This window comes from Castor canadensis, chromosome 11 (genome assembly GCF_047511655.1).
Source record: "Castor canadensis chromosome 11, mCasCan1.hap1v2, whole genome shotgun sequence".
In the NCBI taxonomy this organism is placed as follows: Eukaryota; Metazoa; Chordata; class Mammalia; order Rodentia; family Castoridae; genus Castor; species Castor canadensis.
The window spans coordinates 117361667-117378713 of NC_133396.1; the positions used below are offsets into that span (position 1 = coordinate 117361667).

The window sequence follows — 17047 nt, forward strand, 5'->3', positions numbered from 1 at the left end:
AATATGCTTTTTCTGGCCTAGTTATTTGAGTTTATTGATATAAGACATATTCTTCTAGGAAAAAGGTACACTTTTAAATTTAGTAATGAAGAAGGCACTAGAGATTTGTTGTATTAACTTTATTTGGTTCCCTTCTTTCATTTTTGTAAACTTCTGTTGACACACAGGCTTTAACTAACTGGGGTAGGAAAATGCTGATATTGATAGCTAGTTTTCTCCTTTACCTAATCTATATTTCTCAGTACTGATTTTTTTTTTTTTATCCATTGTCAATGTGGCAAATACAGAGGCTGGAAACTTTTTAAAAAGCTACAATAACATTGCTCAGCTCTGTGTTTTACTAAATTAAAGATTACGGCAAGAATGACAACTTCATTCAAGCGGATCATTTGGAATTACATTAAACAGCTGCTGTTAAACAGCTGAGGACAAAGGAGACCATTTTGATCTCCACAGCACAGGGACACTCTCAGAGCGCTCCCAGCATGGGGTTTCGGAGACCACATTGTGCTCTGGGGGACCCACACACAGCGTGCTCCCCAAGGTGCTTGTTGCCAAACACTGGGCTTTCTAATCACATTGTATTCAGTCAGAGATCCAGGAAGTACAAATCCAGCCAGACAAATGCAGAACAGCTTAGCAGAAGCAGCTTTAACAGGTGCCATCAGTATGGTGTTAGGGAACCTGAGAGATAGGACAAACACTGGGGAGTGGTGGTCATTGGTGTCTGTTTGCCCAGTGCATCGGATGGCAACTGAACAGCAGTTGACCACAGAGGCTGCTTAATGGATCCTTAAGTGATGGTATAACCATGCAAAAAACAAAACAAAACAAAACATAGACACCTTAGCTGTGCAAGTCCTCTGCAAAAAGATTGCTGCTGGCGGGGGAGGGTTCTTACCTGCTTACCTCCAGGGCCAGAAACAGGATGGTCTGGTATAAAGAGTATGTACCTGTGAAAAAAATTGAAAGGGATGGATGAGTGATTTGATTTAAGCAGGTCTGCCTTCCTATGTCGGAAATAGTCAACTGAAGACTGCCTCTACGACAGCATAAATATAACTGGATGGCTTGCTGGCCTGTTCTGTCCCTGTCTACAAGGACAGGTGGTGCACCCAGCAGGTCACACTCCTGTACCACGTCTTATGATTACTTCTAGTTTGCAAGGCCTACTTCACCCAGTCTCGGATTTGCTTTCTGTACCACATTCTGGATCACCCACCACAATGAGAGCACTTGATTAAAGTGAGTTTATAAGAGCTGGCTAACCCTACAGCATCTTTTCACTTTATAAACACAGGGACAACTTACATTCCCCATAAAGAACAGGAACTTGTGAACTGGCAAAAGGTGCATGAACTTTCTTGCATTCCTTCAAATCAGTGCTAGAGAAAAATAGAGAGAACCCAGTGTGTTTAGATAAAGCAAGTTTCAAAAGACATTTGAAAGATCTACATTAAGGTGGAAAGTGTTCTGTATAAATAGTTCTTTTGGTTTGGAACTGATTGAGAGAGAGAGAGACAGAGGGAGGGAGAAGAGCAAGGCCACATTTTAAGTTCTGAATTATTGGCAAAGTGCTTACTTCTGCCCCTGGGATAACATTTGACTATATGTTTTCCTTATTCTGTCAATACTAGATTACAAATGGGGCCCCAGTCAGCTTGGAATAAGTGGGCATGCATGTGCCACAAAACATCTACTTTTGTCCTGTCCAGGCAATATAGATTAAAATGTGAGTATGATACTTGTAGTGTTTTGAGCAGGAATTGATCAAGGATATAAATAAACACTTGCATATTTACAAGTGAAATGGGAGTTTATTGCTTATGATAGATTCCAGATTTGCTGTTTGTTTCAAAAAGATTCTTTTTTTCTCATTCCTTTTCTTTCCCCTCCTTTCCTGCTTTTTTTTTTTTTTTTTCAGTTCTCAAGATGAAAGCCTCCTACATGCTAGGCAAGGGCTCTGAGTTATACCCTCAGGCTAAGATTCTTCTCTTCTGTACTATATTTGTAAACAATAACTATATACCAATATATTCCTACCAAGGTACATTAAGTTTTTTAAGATTATTAACTCTATTTCAGTGGTATTTATTATTCAAAGTACATGTTAGCAATGTCATAGAACTGATCTTCATACAACCCCTTTCCAGTTCAGTTACAGGAAACTTGATCAAAATGGCGTTTATAGAACAAACAACTTATATGCAATGCAAGGGTGAAAAGTTATTGGATTCTGCTCATTAATCATACCTTGGTCTCCTGAAAACTAGAGTGTTTTTGAGTTACATGAAATACAGTTTTCACAGATTACTAACACTTGGTATTTGAATGGACTCTTTGTATAAGTAGTCCATTTCTTTCCCTGTAAAGTCTGTAGACTGAGGCTGAAGGAAAATGAATGATGTGCCTGAGGCCATGCCTTTGTTTACAATAAGACCAGGATTATAGAAGGGTTATCAGTAGCTATTTTGTTATTAAGCATTGATAGATTATTTGACAGAGCTATACTATCTAGTTTGGAAAGAAATTCAGTCATTGTACCCCATGTATCTAGTTCTGTATTTCTGTATTAGGGATATCTGGAGAAATCAGAAGCTGTGTTGCTGGGAATAGGGGAGGGCAATGGGATTCAGGTCTTTCATTAAACTGTTGTGCAAAGGAACAGAGCTGTGTGGATGATCTTGAGAGGATCAAGCACCTGTGACGAAGAGGTATATTTAACAATGGTTATCACCATCATCACTAATATTATTATTAATATTAATATTATTATTGTTAATGCCAGTGTGTGTGTGGCACTGGGGATCAAACTCAGGATCTCATACATGCTAGGCAAGTGACCCACGTGTCCCAGACCAACACTGGCATTATTTTAATCACATGATGTTGACCCAGAGTGAGGTTCAAGAGTGAAGGAGTAGCTGTGACAGAGAGGAAGACTGGTAGGATGGAGATAATCACTCCAAAGTTTGTCTGTGTGTCTTCTGAGTGGATATCGTACCAGGCAATTTAAACAACCTCTCAGAATCCTAGCTTCAAAATCTATGACACAGGAAAATCAGCATCATTTATCTTGCAAATACAAACTAAATAAGACTGTATGTGTACAAGCATTTTGGAAGCTTGAAAGCAATGTGTTTGTGGTAGAAATTAATAAAACAAGTAGGCCTATAAATGGTATCAATTCCATTTAGCTTGTTTTATGGTTTTTTCAATGAAGTCTCTTCTTCCAAGTCAGACTGACAATTAATTATAACAATTCAAGGCCTTTTGAATATGTCGAAGAAAAAAAATTAAGTTAAATTAGATTGTTTTAAGGAAAACAGAATTTCACACAGTTATAACACCAAATGAAGGAGAATAAGTATGAGTGTGTGTGTTTCATTTATCTGATGAGTAGACAGCTTTTGGAATTAGGAGCCAGTCTCTGTTTATGTAACACTGACATCTAAGATCTCCATGTTAGTGGATGGACAATCAGTGGTTATTTTTTATTATTTCATCAAAAGTTTACCAATTATTTTTATTTACACCAGATATGTCTATTTATCCAGAGCAGGTACTGGATAAATATTTACATAGGCCTACTATTAGTGCTGGGATATAAATAAATGATGTAATAGTCTAAGTGATACCTTTAAAAATGAGTGTATCTCAAGTTTGCCCACATGTTCAAGTTTTGCTACAGTTCTTCTATTCTTAGACAAGAAAAATGCTATGAAAATAAAGAACTTTAAGCAATGAATTCTTTTAAAAGCTAGCTTAGATAACTAACTTTTATAATTGGCAGTTATGTGGATTCCATACTCATTCTCATATTTAGCCTTGTACACATGAAATTAATATTTTCCTGATTATGGCATTTTTGCCTTTAAGTATGAATGCTTTGTTTATTTTTATTTTTCCTTTAATCAGCCCAGCTTGGGCTTGCCTTCTACTTCACCCACGCAGGAGAAGAAGCATGGGGAGGGACAGAAAGAGCACACCTTGGCCACATAGTCTTGGAGTCAGATTTTGGTGACATCACTTACTGGTCGTTTCCTTGGATAGTCAATGTCTGAGCTTCATTTCCTTCTTTACATTTCTTCACAAAATGGGAATCGTTGTCATTATAATGTATACTTCATATATGTTTTCAAGATTAAATTAGGTAATCACACAATGAAAGAAGGCAGTTATTATTTTTACCTCATTGAACTTGTTTGAGGTTAAACAAAATAATACAAGTCAAGGGTGCAACGTGGTGCTGGTCACAGCAAGAGCTCAGCAAACATTTTCTATATCTCTTGACACAAACTCTAAGTTGAACCCTACATTAAATACTGTATTAAATAACTGTATCGCCTTATATTTGTATCCTTATTTAGAAGAGCCAGAATGAGTTTGATATATAGGTAATTAATTACCTCATAAAAGGAGACTGAAACATAAACATAAGTCACCATAATGTGATCTAAAAATAATGGCCTCTCTTTCTGGAAAATATGTTTTACAAGTGAGTAAACTAAGAGTGGAGAGGTTAAGTAACTTTCTCAAGGACAAATTTCTATTAAAGGACAAACATGACATAGAAAGTTACCAGATACCTACCCAGTAGGCTCCCCAACCTGCTTAGACACAGTGAGGGAAAGTGATAGCAATGGTGGTGAGGACATCTCAACCTTCGACTTGAGAATAAGATTCCTGAGTCTCTCATAGTATACAGAACAAAATGAGTGCTAGATAGACAGTTCTTCATTAAATGAAGAAGGAAAAGAAAATTCAGAAAATGATAGGAAAATTCAGGGAGTATTATCTTTCAGATACACTCCTCAAAATGCCATCACATAATAACAGGAAAACAGACCCCGAGCTGAGACCTCCAGGATCTCATCCAGCAAATTTTTGGGGAAAGTTGAGACTCTTTTCTCTCAGCAAAGTGGGCAGTAAGCTTTGGTAATTACAGCAGAAACATAGATGTTTCCTGATAGGAAACTGAAATTAAAACCTGCTCTGAGAACTACAGACAAATATTTATGTCTGTTTCACCTGGAGAGTGAAGCAAATGTAGTCAAGTGGCATCATGAAGACTGGTGTAGCGAAAGTGGCAGGAGGCCAACAGTGTTGCTAGGAGAACAGATGGAAGATGGGACACATTTGTAGCCAAAAAGAGACTACTCATAGGTAACACAGCATGCATTGCCAGGAACAAGGATGGTGAGATGTGGAAATAACCTCTATAAGTCCTATGGATGCACATTTCTTAAACTCACTTTTTAAAATTGTTGCACATCTTTTGGAAGTCTTGTCTTGCCGAATATCTGTACGTTCTGGGCATAACTGAGCCTTTGCTTTCAGGATTGTATTCACGGGTGTGTGTGTGGGTGTCAATGTGAGCTCCTGTATTCAGTGTTTGGTACTAGACTCAGTTAAGACATGTGATTAAAACCTCAAATGAGTTACCCTGTGAGCATTGTATGGCTGATGTTTTCTTTCTAAGGGAGGGGTATGTGCTTACATTTATCCTGTGTGTAAATATTTTGTTTCGCACCAAGCACAGTGTGAGCAACAATGTGATAAATGCTTGCCAGATATAGTATAGATAAACAAATTGATTTGACACCTAAAAGTTTAGTATGCTGTATTTTATTGCCATTTGTTCAGATATAAGGTAGAAGAGACTCTAAAAGACAATGTAGAGACAGTGGTTCCTTCTCCACTTGAGATTCATCTCTTTAGATTTTTCTCTTCAAGCACCCCTTTCAAGCCTTCCTGTCCATTTTTGCTCCTCACTTAGATGAAAAGAGGAATGCAACAGATAAATGAGCAGAACCATACTCCATGTGTGCTGTGTGCAGGACAATGGCCAGTAACAGGAAGTCTGGTACCTCATGGCAGGAAATACCATGGTTAAAAGCAACAGTTAAGTGTTCTGTGAGCAGGATTTGAATTGTTTCTACTAGTAACCCACTAAGAAAGTTATAATAAGTTATTAGGACTCAGTTTTCTTTTCTTTTCTTTTGCAGTGGTGGGGCTTGAAATCAGGGTCTTCACCTTGAAGACCCTTTTTGTAATGGGTATTTTTGAGATAGGGTCTCTCGACCTATTTGCCCGGGCTGGCTTTGGACCGTGATTCTCTTGATCTCTGCCTCCTGAGTAGCTAGGATTAAAGGCATGAGCCACTTGTGCCCAGCAAGACTTAGTTTTCTAATTAGTCAAATATAGCAATATTACCTGGTGGTGCACGCCTGTAATTACAGCACCCAGGTGGCTGAGGCAGAAGGGTCATGAGCTCTGAGTTATGCTGGGTTATATAGCAAGACCTTGTCTCAAAAAAAAAGAAAAGAATGAACGATAAAAAGAAAAGCAAGATTATTGTCAAGTTCCGGTGAATTAAATGGAGTATAATGTTGAGCACAGACCTAGCACATTGTAAACTTGTGATACTCAGCAACATTGACCACGGCGGTGATGGTGACCATCAATGTCAGCAACAGTGGTGATGATGACAATGTGTGATGATGATGGTGGTGATGGTGAGAGAAATTAATGGCTAATAGCTTGCTTAAAAAACAACAAAAAACTCTTTAAGGGAATTGTGCCAAGATATACTTTCTTTTCTCCCTCCCTCCCTCCCTTCCTTCCTTCCTCCTTTTTTAGGCAGTATCAGAGGTTGAACTCAGGGCCTCACACTTGCTAGACAGGCTCTCCTCACTTGAGTCACAGTGCTGGCCTTTTTCACATTGGCTATTTCTGAAATAGGGTCTTTATTCACAGGCCGTCTGGACCTGGATTGTCTATTTGTGTCTTCTCACATAGCTGGAATGACAGGTTCAAATCACCACACTCAGCTATTGACTGAGATGGCATCTTGTGATCTTTTCTCCAGGCTGGCCTCTAACTGTGATCCTCCCCATCTCTACCTCTCAAGTATTTAGGATTACAGACTTAGGCCACAGCATCTGACATTGTGCCAAGATCTATTTTCTAGTTCATGTTTCTGGGTCTAAGACATCCTTGGACTATGCTCTTAGTTTGTAGAAAGCTTTAACCTGCTCTCTAAGTTAAATTATCCTGCAGATCAATAACTTTATATTCTTCATATAAGGAACTTTGTGAATTCTGAGCCATAGGCAGAAAAAACGGTTTCATAACTGAGATATTTATTCCAGCATTGGAATAAATATCTTTAATACTCTTCATGATACCAAGAGTAGTCGATTATATTATTGGCGGCTTTGGCACACTGTCCTATGACTAATAGCAAATGAATAGATGGTGCCTATGCTATAACTTTTGTTCTCTGTCTACACAATGCCTTTTTTCAGCAAAGTTAGGAAAGGGAGAAATTGTCATTGTGTGTCACTCTTGCAGTGTCTCCTTTACAAAGAGCCTAAAGATTTTGTCATTGTCTCTAATGACTCTTATGCTGCAGCAGTGGCTGACAGAAGAGGTATTCGCTCCATTTCAGCAAATCTACTAGAGACTCCACACCTTGTTGGAGTTAAGGATTCAATCCTTAAAAGTTGAAGCAAATTTGAAAGATGCTATACTGCTTATTCAATGATGCACTTATATTTATCAGGGAAGGTAGGATCCTTCTTTTTGTGTGACAAAAATCTCCCTATACTGTAAGTTTGGATTTTTGTTTTAATTATCTGGGAGAGTCCAACACCAGAGGGCGATGTGAATACAGCGTTTTAACTAATTTTTATGTACAATTTATTGTTGCATAAACAAAATTAGCCTGTTTTTTATTGATTACCATTCATTTTGTTCGTAAGATTTTTTTTTTTAGTAATTGAAATCTTATTCTGTCCTGCTCCTATTTTTGCATCATACCAAAATAATGGAAAAGTCAATAAGGCATTTATTAATTTAACTTGCATTTATTGAGTACCTACTATATGCAAGGTATCATATTAAAGATTTTGAGGAAGTTAGTATAAAATGCATGAGGTCTCATTAAAGAGTCAACTGTTACATACAAAACACTCTGAAAGGTGCTTCAGAGTTTGTTAAGATGAACTAGATAATTCCTGTCCTCAAGGAACTTACAGTCTATTGGGGAAGTACGCTCCTGTTATTCTGTCAATAAAGGCTGTCTCACTTGCTATGAATGTTTCCTCTGCAAAGTGCTCTTAGAGATTTGGCTCAGATAATCCATCTCTTTTCTTTGCTCTCTCCAGTAGAATTGGCCAGGACCTTCCTTAAGGTTGTAACCTACTTTGTAAAGATGTGTCACATCTATGAAAAACATGATGAGTGAAGGACTGTACCTATCTGATGGTGGGAACATCCGGAGCAAATCTCTTAGAAATAGGAATACATTCAATACGTTCTGGTTACCTGGAATCACTGTACAGGCTGTGTGAAGTAGACTTATGAGAAATAAGAGGGTTTGGGTCAAATTATAAACAGGCTTGAATTTCAGGTCACAAAAATTCTGATTTTGTTTGTGATAGCGGGAAATACATAAAAGAGTGCTTGAGAACAGCATCTGTGATGGATTAGAAGTAAAAAAATGGAGGAAAACCAACAAAACCACTAGTAGAAAATTACATTAATTGGAAGTTCATGAGTGTAGTCAGGAGATAAAAAGAAAGTAGAGACAATGGAGGATCAGAAACAAAAGGACTTAGAAGCAGACACAATTATACTGCACACCTACATACAACGCTGTGGTGATTTTTGATGACCAAAAGAGTTGTGTGAGTTAATCATTCATATAATGGAAATAATTCAAAGCTCAAAAAGCAAGTGCCTTGCTAAGCTTGTATTCATTTGATTATTTAATAGACAGCTCTTGGGTATCTATTCTCTGCCAAGAACTGTTCAAGTATCCAGGTAGAAGCAGGGTTCCTGCCTTCAAGAAGCTCACAGTTTAAAACTATGTTCAAATAGATGTGAGAATGCAAAATGATGGCAGATAGGAGGCCTCCAGAGAGGAGGTGATGTTTCTGATATTCCACAGGAAAGGCGCTATGGGCAGGGGTTAGGGTGTGTGTGGGTATGTGTTTAGGATAGGAGATGTTAGGAGGAGGTGATGCTGTAGCCTGAGGGATCAACATGTGTAGTTACAGGTATAAAGTAGTTATAATACAAATTACATTGACTCCAAAGAGCTTTCTATTATCCAGTGATGGTTCCTGTGTTTAGATACTAGTCCGGTTTCATATGCAATGCGATTCCACTGTGTTGGGTAATGTCCCCATAAAGGACAGGAGTGTGAAAGAAGAGAGAATATAACATGGGTTAGGGACTGTGATGACTCAGTGCCCATTCTAATTGATAATCCATTTCTTACATGATTAGAAAAGCAAATTTAAGTGAGAGTTAACACTTCAAGTTCTTCCCAATGTAATAGTTAAATCTAGAAGATGGAAAAGACCAAAGAATGCCCATTTCAATATGTATAGCCCCATCTAGATAAATGTGACATGGTAAATTCAGAGCCAGTTGAATGAATGTCAAACTTAATATAGGGACATTTCTGCCTGAAAATAATCTCCAGGGAGTAAGGAAGATACTACAAGTAAAAATTCAAACACTTTTAAGTTCTCCATATTTTTTTTTACTTATTCTGTCAGTTGTAGAGAAATCAATATTTTTCCACAGCATGTAACATGGGGTTACTACTCCTTTTTTCTCTTCCCTCTCCCCCTCCCCACCTCCCTCTTCCTCCTCCCCCTCCATCCCCACCTCCCTCTCAAATGTTCCTTTGCAGGCCTTAGAAATCTTTCTGGTACAAAACCTAAGAAGAAAGGCCTCCCCATGTGCTTTTTTTTTTTTTGCCAGGCTGATGAAGCCTTATAGAAATGGAAATGCAGTGTAAGGGCTGGTAGCTCCTAGCTGGAAGCTTATGTGGTGTTCTGCTCGTTTGCTCTCTTGTAAGGAAATTCCCTGATTTTGCTGTGTGTATGCATCTAGTGTATAAGGACATTTAATTAGCTACAAGTTACAACAAAGACTTTTGAAAGGAAAATAGATCTGTGTCACAGATGCCTTTATTTCCACTCGGTGAACAGCGAGGTGTTTAACTCCCTTATCAAGAGCCGCATGAACTGTCCAGACTAAATTGGGGACATCGCCACACTGTTTGGCAAATAGATTTTTTGTAAACTGATTTCCCCTTTTCATTGTTTGCATTTCATTATATAGCAGACTTCATGTCACAAAATCGGTATTCATTCAAAACAGACTTTAGAGATAGGATTGTAGCCAGATAAAAAATATTGCACAGGTCAGGGCTACTAAGCATAGAATAATAGCAAGTCAGTGACCCAAAAAGGTTGTTCTTCAGCAGAGAAGGGGCTTACAGAGCTGAGGTCAGGAGCTAGGCTCAGTACTTGAGATGTGTCTGTGGCCATTTACAAGACAATGTGTAGGGAAGAGTGAAGAATTAATTCCTGCTGAACTGTAGAAAAGACAACAGGTTTATTCTTTACACCTTTTTGTTTGTTTTGTATTTTTGAAACAGGGTCTCATTAGCCCTGTCTCATTGGCGTGGAACTCACCATCTTCCTATGCTGGCTCTTGTGCTGGAATTACAGATTTTCACCGTTATACCAGGCCTTATTCTTTGCATCTTTAGCCTCCTTTTCTTAAGGACTGGATGTGGGAATTTTAAAAGCTTACCTGTGTTGTGGTTGAGTCTGAAACAGTTGCTCATCAGCGTTTGGGGTTCTGTGGCATATATGGCAGAATCATATTAGGGTAGTCGACATTTGAAAGAGGTTAAACATTGAGGCTGCTTTTCATTTTACTTCTGACTCCCTCAGTTTTGATCAATGAGTCTTGAACTTGAATGTGCATCACAATCCTTTGAGGACTTGGGACCTAATGGGACAGATTGCTGGTCCCTATCACTGTCTCTCCAAATGAGGCCTGAGAACTTACACAATGAACGGTTCCCTGGTGATCTTCACTTTGAGAACTAGTGGTATAAATACAGTGTGACACTCTCACAGCACCAAATCATTTGCATTTTCCAAGCACCTATCAGTTAAGCCCGATGAGCAATAGCTTTGGGCAGCTCCTCACTGTCAGCCTCTCGTAAGAAGTCTGAAAGATGGCAGAAGAGGTTACATCTAGGATTCTACTTTCTTATATTTTATTAAAAATAAACAGAGCCCTGATTGTGTCCCTCTTCAGGAATTCTTGCCTGCTTCCCACAGCAGGGAACGTTTATAGTCAGGCTCAATGAGTCATTGGAGGTCACCTTTTTCTTTTTTCTTTTCAGAAAGCGTGGAGTCATGGAGAATCAGGCAAATACAAGGAAAATATCACAGCATTTGGTTATTGGGGTGATAGAGGAATGCCGTTGCTACAGTAGGTCTTCCCAGATGACAGAAGGGCAAACTTAAGTATTAGGGATAAGGTAGTTTGAATTACAGATTTTTTTTTCAGTACTGGGCTTTGAACTCAGGGCCTCATGCTTGCTAGGCAGGTGTTCTACTACTTGAGCTACACCCCCAATCCTTTTACTTATTTTTCAGATAGAGACTTGCGCTTTTGCCCAAGGCTGGCCTTGGACTGCAATCTTTCTTACCTCTGCCTCCTGAGTGGCTGGGATTACTGTCCTATACCACCATGCCAGGCTTATTCCTTTGAGATAGGATCCTGCTAACATTTTACCTGGGTTGGCCTCAAACCATGATCCTCTGCCTTCCAAGGAGTTGGGATTACAGATATGAGCCACCATGTTCAACCATGTTTTCTCTCTTTCAGGTCTGGTGTTCATTTCACTATATTTCTGTACGTACTCATACCCCCACCCCCACCCCCCATTCCCTTAAGTCTAGTGTTCTCCTCACAGTAAATTCTGTTATTTTCCATTAAGTAAATAAGCCACATTCATTATAAAATCATCCAGATAATGCATAGGAGTATAAGAAAATGAAAAGCAGGCAGGGCTTGGGGTGAATCTCAGCAGTAAATCACTTGCCTAACATGTTTGAGCCTAGGGTTCCAACCCCAGCACTACCAAAAAAGAAAAAATGGAAGAAAGGAAGGAAGGGAGGGAGGGAGGGAGAAAATGAAAAACAGCTAAATTTTATTGTCTTATGATACCACCATTTTTGTTTCATTATTTTTTACATCTGTTTTTACCATAAAACAATGTTCAGAATATATATCAGAATATACGTGCCTGTGTATTTTTCCTGTGCTGCAGATTGAATGCAGAGCCTCATGCATGCTAGGCAAGTACCCAATATATATATACCCATTCTTAAAATACACTTTTAGCTGGGTGCCAATCATGAGACCCCATCTTATCCAGTGTCTGATTGTGGTGGTGCACGCCTGTTATCCCAGCAATGGCAAGAAGCATAAAATAGGAAGCTCATAGTCCAGGTCAGCTTGACTATGAAGAGAGACCCCACTCAAAACTAACCAGAGCAAAAAGGGCTGGAGGCATAGCTCAAGTAGTAGAGTGCCTCACAAGTGGGAAGCCCTGAGTTTAACCTTAGTACCACAAAATAACAAAAACAATAAGAAGGTACTTTTAAATTATACTCAGCACCTTGTTGATCAGCAGTTTATGGTTCGCCGTTTTCTCCTAGACACGTGGTAGTATTGTACTTATTTTAGTTAAATTTCACTTACCCATGCTCCCCAGAAATTTGGCTTCTCAGCATGGCATCATGACAAAGCTAATGGCCACAAATGGTTTTCAGTTGACCGTAAGCCAAGTTCTTGGTGGTTAACGTCACCATTTTCCTTCTCCTCTCAACACTGGCTGCAGTTTGGAATTACCAGTGGAACTCGCTCCAAAGATACCACTGTGTGGGTCATACCTAAGAGATTCTAATTTGGCAGGTTTGGAAGATATAGTTGTAAAAAGTCTCTAGGCAGTAGCCAGGTGCAGCGGTTCATGTCTGTAATCCTAGCTATGTGCAAGCATAGATACGAGGATCACAGTCTGAGGCTGGCCCTGGTCAAAAGTGTGACCTTATCTGAAAAAAATAATAATAAAGCAGAAAAGGTCTGGGGGTGTGGCATGGGCAGTAGAGCACCTACTTAGAAAGTGTGAAGCCTTGAGTTCAAACCCTAGTACCACAAAAAAAAGATGAAAAAAATCCCCAAAATGTCTCCAGGCAACTCCACCAAAGAGCCTGATTATCTTGTTTTGTGTTTTGTGATGTCCATTGGGCTGTGAGGTATTTCCCTGGTCTATTCAAGATCTAGACATCACTCTATCTAACTTGGGCCTCTGATATTCCTATACATGAGAAATAAATTTCTCCAGGCTGTACATAAGGAATATTCTTCCCTTACATTTACATAGTTCATGGTGGGCTGGGAGTTAAATTACACATTTGTTTTCAGCACAAATGCTTAGGAAGTAAGCAAAACAATTTTGTCTTACCTTTTTTACTTTTGCTAATTGTTGTTTTTAACCTACAATAAAAAACAACACAAAGGAATTCAGAAAAAGGAATTGTCCAAGATCACACAGACAGCAGTCTTTAGAGCCAGGAATAAAACTAAGCCATGTGAAATCCATGTTTCTGCTTTTCCTTACATTTCCTTATGTGGTTCAATGATGGTAAAGTAATGATTCCAGGCCCTGTGCTCAGTCAGTCTCAATCTTGGCTGCATTTTGAATTCATCTGGGGAACTTTAAAAACTCCTGATGCCAGAGATTATAAATTAATTGTCTGGGGCCAGGCCTGAGGATTGAGATTTCTTAAAGGTTGAAGCCACTGATATATAGACCATTTCATTTAATCCCCTTAGCAACAAGATGATGAGGTTGGAGTCATCGCCAGAAAAGTTTAATCTACTAGCTTACCAGTCCACCAGCTCATGAATGCAGAAGGCAGAGGCAAAGTAAGAGTGAGCCGTGGTTCCCAGCTCTTATGGTCACCAAATCCATTTCTCACAATTTTAAGGTGTTTTACTTTAAATTTTGAAATAGGGATAGTTGAATGAACCAAATGGGTATGCTAATTAAAGAAAGACCAAAGTTAGGGATTTCTAGAAGTTCAAGAGCCACATTCCTGTCTGTGAACTAACCAGCAACAGTTCGTGTATGTATGTATCTATTTTTGGTGTTTCTGATTGTAGAATTTTATTCAGAAGACTTCCTGTGTTGGAACATGAAGTATATAAAATGTGAATACAGAATACAATAAGTGAATACGTAAGTGAGTTCTGAGCCATTTGGTTTTAGCATAAGCTCTGTTCTTGATGATGAAATTGTAGGCTTTTAGAGCAAAAGAGATTTGTAGGATGCTCAGTCCTTGCCATGCCTGAGAATCCCCAGGACAATCTGTTAAAACATAGGTTGCTGGGCTCTGTCTACACGGTTTCTGATGCAGTAGTTCTGCGATGAGGCCTGAGAGTTTGTGTCTCTATCTCTGTCTCTCTTTTTTGCTCTTTCTCTTTTAAAACACAGTCTCACAATCTTATGCTTCTGCCTTCTGAGAGCTGGATTATAGTCATGCACACCACACCTGGATTAGAATTTGCACTTATAACCAGCTTCCAGTCCATGTAGATTCTGCTTGTCTAAGATCCATACTTCAGTCCCATTCCTTGAAGCCCAGTGAGATGAAATTCTTGGCCCCAGTGCACATCTGACCCAGGAGAGCCATTTCTCCTCAGCTGTGGTTTTTACTGCATTTACTTCCCTGGAAGAGGCGGAAGAACGTTCAGAGATTATATTTTCACACTTACCCTAAAATTCAACTTGAGAGAAGAAATATCAAGGTTAAAATTCTCTTTTGATGCATCAGGTTTGGGATGGGTTATCAGGCGAGAAAAACTACTCATTATATATAACTAGTAACTACTACTTGGGAACTTTCCTTTCTGTTCTTTTCATTCTCAAATGGGAGTGAGTATAGTGACCTAGGAAAGCAAACTTTTAAGCACATCATTCCATTAATTGAGACTAGTCAAGGCCACCCAAGCATGTCACTTTATTTGTATGATGCTAAGGACTGGAACCTAATAAATAATTGTACAGGTTCTCTCAGTGGAAGGTGGGGGATGGAGGATGGTAGGATTTGTATTAAGAAAAAGACGAATATTGGAAAAGATAGCTATTGTGTTTTCATCTATGGGTGACTGAGTGTGATTCAATAATAAGAACATTCCTTTCTTTGTAAGTCAAAACAAGTTTCAGGTGGCGAGTAGCTAATTGAGAAAGAGTAAATATATTAACCCCATTAAAATATTGACAGGATTTCTTCATTGACGTTCACCAAAAATCAAGCTGCATGACAGTAAATGATTTTTGTTCAAATCAGCAATGCATCTGGCAGATTACAGTGCTAGGTACAGCTTGGATGATTGAAGGCCTTCAAGAAGTTTACTAAGTAGAAGACAGAAAGATGTAAGTACATGGTACCTTGACACAAACCAGTGAGATAATTTAGTGCAAAGCATTATGGGGCACGAGGAGAGAGCCATTGATTCTGTTTAGTGGTACTTGTGGGAGGCTTCACAGCTTTGGGGACATCTGAGAATCCACTCTGTGGATTGTGTTGCTAAATACTACAGGTGACTAAATGAGAGCCAGAATCACAGGGAAAAGTAAACTGTCTTTGCAATACTACATAGTTTATTTATAAATATGCAACTTTCTCCCTCAGTCAGAGCATATGAATTAAATCTGTTAAAAATAAACAAGAAGGTTTATATTTTGGTACATCTCAAAATATTGATTGGGATTGAATAATTGAATAGCTCTAACTGCTCAATCGATGGAAATGAGGCCAGTGGTGGGGTAGAACTTGGGCAGTACTGGAAAGCTCTCACCACAGAAGGAGCCCATTAAAGCTAATATTGTCTCATTTAATAATCTTTGCTAATAGAGAAAGTGAAATTTGGCCATGTTTCCTTCCAGGATCTTCTTAGCAATAATGTAGCCAGGCCCAAGAACACCTGGTTCTATACAGTGAAATCCCCTTCTACTGCATTCTGGAAAGATTAGAGAGGAATAGAATTATTCTGAAGGAAACACTAACATTTATAAAGGTGTTTCCTTCCTATGTTATGAAATGATCATATTTCTTTTTTATTAAGGAGTCCATGAAAAACTTCCACGTAAATACTGTTGTTTGAAAATCTAATTTAAATTTTGGGAGGCTATTGTTGCTTCAGTTTTCATGAAGAATGGCTTTGTTTTTCTCTAGGCCTCTTGGTCTGCTGGTATAGATATTCTAGAATTATCTAGAATGACTAGATAATTGCATGACTGTGAAATGTGGGGAGCAGAAAAGCAGCAACAGGAGCTATAGTGAACCTTCCTTAGTGAAATCCATGATAGAGCAGGGAGATGCAGAGCTGGGGCTTCCTTTTGTTTTCTAAATTCTTACAAATCTATGTGCACCTATCCCAGGGAACTGACACAGGGCGGGTACAGTGCAGGCACTGAAAGATGCATGTTTTCTGAGTTGGAATTGTTAGGAGCTGCTTTATCACGTTTCTTAAAACAAGACTTGCTGATAGACAAACGTGCATCCTTGTTAATGCTCTTCTGTACTCCCTGTGTGTCCTTTCAAGAGGATGCAAAAAAATATATAGGAAGCAGTTTGAGATTGGAAGTGCTGAAGATGTAGAGTTTTAAAAAAAAATTAACTCAGGTCTTGACTCTGCAACATAACAACTGAATGTCTTTGGTCAATCAGATAAACTCTGTAGACCTCAGTTCTGTCATGTTTAAAATGGAATGATAATGATTATGATGATCATGCTGCTGGTGGTAATGGTGGTGATGGTTATAGTGATGATGGTGTTTGATGGTGATAGTGATGATAGTGATGATGGTGTGGTAGTGATGTTGATGGTGGCTGTGGTGATGGTGATGATGGTTGTAGTGTTGGTAATGGTGATGATGGTGGTGATTGTGATAGTGATGATGGTGATGACAGTGGTGGTGGTGATAGTGATGATGGTGGTAGTGGCGATGGTGGTGATGTGGTGGTGGTGACAGCGATGATGGTGGTAATGGTGATGGTGGTGGTGATGTTGATGGTTGTAGTGATGATGGTGATGGTGGTGGTGGTGGTGGTGGTGATAGTGATGGTGATGGTAGTAATGATGATGGTAA

The 17047-nt window shown here is 39.0% G+C and overlaps 1 protein-coding gene across 23 annotated transcripts in view; it reads left to right on the forward strand.

Annotated features, from left to right (window-relative positions):
* Esrrg (estrogen related receptor gamma) overlaps positions 1 to 17047 on the forward strand; it is a 556652-nt gene that overhangs the window by 308724 nt on the left and 230881 nt on the right. The gene's annotated exons all lie outside the window — the stretch shown is intronic.